Source organism: Durio zibethinus, unplaced genomic scaffold, assembly GCF_047325235.1.
Source record: "Durio zibethinus cultivar Kanyao isolate XHJ-2024 unplaced genomic scaffold, ASM4732523v1 HiC_scaffold_3, whole genome shotgun sequence".
NCBI lineage: Eukaryota > Viridiplantae > Streptophyta > Magnoliopsida > Malvales > Malvaceae > Durio > Durio zibethinus.
Window position 1 is genome coordinate 1698077 of NW_028323044.1, and position 2910 is coordinate 1700986.

A 2910-nucleotide genomic window follows, 5' to 3' on the forward strand; every position below is an offset into this window, starting at 1 on the left:
GATATGGTAGCCCCTCCCCTACTAATAGAGGGGCTACTATCGGAGTCTTGAATTAGATTGGATAACGGGAGTGTTTAATTAACTAATGAATGGTTGTAGAAGGGTTGGAAGATACTTTGTATACAGACTGATGAAAGTCTCTGAGTGTTCAGGCATCCAATCAATATTAGATTGGATGGATAATTGGCTTTTACTTAATAAGGGACACCAAAAGAAAGAAGAAGTCTTATTATTGCTACATGTGAGTAACATTCTTTTGATACTTCCAAAAGTGTTACTGCGTATTTTGCTTGTGCTTAATGGTTCTCGATTTTACTAGAAATCATATAAGAACTTGTTATAAGCGGATTTATTGAAGTGTTTCATCAACGGTGGTGTGTCAGAATTCCCTTTTCCTTTTGACTCTGCACCGGTAATTCCACTATTATTAGTGAACAATAATGGAAAAATTCCTTCCTATTTGTTTCATATTCATAGAAATTAGGGGACATAATACACATGGATATAGTAAGTCTTGCTTGGGCTGCTTTAATGGTAGTCTTTACATTTTCCCTTTCACTCGTAGTATGGGGAAGAAGTGGACTCTAGGGGTACTTCTAATTGGGTTGAGGAATCAAACCGTATCAATTGTTTTCTAGATCGTTTTGCAAAGCCTTTTTAACTATTTTATTAGTCTTCATTTCGAAATTCTTGGATTCTAGTGGAGTAATGTATTCTATGAATAATACCCTTTCAATCAAAATCAAACAAACATTTCAATAATTCCCATGTTCGTATTTCGAAAGTAAAAGGGATACGGATGATAGGCAATTTATTAAAAAAAAAAAAGAATTCTTCCTAAATTTTCTATTTTGATGAACCAGCTCTTACCAGAGTTATATATGGACAATGAGGGACAAGGAACCCCCCCCCCTTTTTTTTTTCTGTATTTGTTTGTTTTTATTTCCTTCCCTCTTTACTGTTACTGTTCAAAGAGAAAAAAAGTAGTTCTTTTATTTAATAAGATCTTGCCTTAGTGTAGTCACATATTGCACACTTACCCCCTGTTTTATTTATTATTTTAGGAATTTTATTTATGCCATGCTTTATTGACTCATTTCATATCATGGATCAAAGAAAAGAAGTTAAATTAAAAATCGGTTCCATGAAATGAAAGAATTAGAAAATCGTAAGACTTGCCTTTCAATTATTTCAGATTGATTGAAATCAACACAAATAAAATAGATCAAGCGAAGAAATAAAATTGAGATACTATGTACATTACATATATTTCATTACATATATTTAATTGATATCGACATGTATGAAGATACATATTGTAGATTCATCTATATTAAGCTTGTATCTTTATACATTACAATAATAGATATGGATAGTATGGTAGAAAGATTCATATTTTTTTTCTACCATACTATCGAGTTTGATAGGATACTGCTGATTCTAGTCCATTCATTTTATTTAATTTATTTAAGACGTGAAATTGGAATCCTTTTTTTCTTAAATCCTTGATAAAAAGTCAAGTTTCATTCAAATTAATCACTTTGACTGACAGTTTTTACGTATATTATAAGTAAAAAGGCGGTAGGAACTAGAATGAACAGCGCTGTAGCAATAAATGCGAGAATATTTACTTCCATAATTTCATTGTTTTTTTTACTTCGCAATAACTCGGGATTTAATCCCATAGAGATGATAAATTTGTCGCTTGTAAATTCAATGCGATGACTTACATTTCAATGACATCGAATCGGATCAATATCATGAATAACAATATCTAAGCTATCAAATCGATTCACCGTCGAGAATTGAATAGTATAACATAGGAAGCTCTTTTATCCACACCGAATACAAAATTGGATTCCTGGCCCAATCAAAAGAATTCCTTTCCTTTATTTCTATATATTCTTTTCCACTCTTTCTTTTCGATAATCTACCGCCTTCCTTGTACAATCATCTGATGATGTATCATCTGACTGCTTTTCCACTTTCACCGTTTACAAATAGTTTACAAATAAACCCCAACAAAAAATGGAAAGGAAAAAATAAATAAAAAAGGCTATCCTTGGGAATGAAATTCTTTCATTTGTATTCCCTTTCACAGAAAATGGAGGGATCAATTGATGTATTTTTTTTTTATTGTATCCGTCGGGACTGACGGGGCTCGAACCCGCAGCTTCCGCCTTGACAGGGCGGTGCTCTGACCAATTGAACTACAATCCCAGGGCAATAAAGAAAAGTGTACAGCATAGATATTCTTATGATTTCATTCAAGCCATTTTCTATTTAAATTTTAGATTCGAATCGCCGTGTTGTAACAAACAAAGGCGCGAGTGATATATTGATATCCATACGGGTATGCGCTTTAGTGAGAGCAACGCGGATTACTAGTTACTAGTAATCCTTTCGTTATTGCCAAATCGATCGATAATCAATTTTAAAATGAAAAAAAAAAAAGAGTCTTTTTTCTTTACTTTACTCTTTCTTTTCATTAAACTTTATACTTAATGATCCTGATATGAATCTAGATCATTATCAAGGTCAGAATTTATGGGAACAAATAAATAGAACAAATAAAAAACAAATAGCGGTAGGGATGGATATATCAGAAAATTGGACTTTTTTTATTCTTCCCTAATTTTTTTGTTTGGCTTTTCTGGAAAACAAAATACAAAAAAATGGGCATTTTATGTTATGGCGGATCAGCGAATTATTGGGCCGAGCTGGATTTGAACCAGCGTAGACATATTGCCAACGAATTTACAGTCCGTCCCCATTAACCGCTCGGGCATCGACCCAGGAAGAATCAATTATAGGTTTATTGATAATCCATGATCAACTTCCTTTCGTAGTACCCTACCCCCAGGGGAAGTCGAATCCCCGCTGCCTCCTTGAAAGAGAGATGTCCTGAAC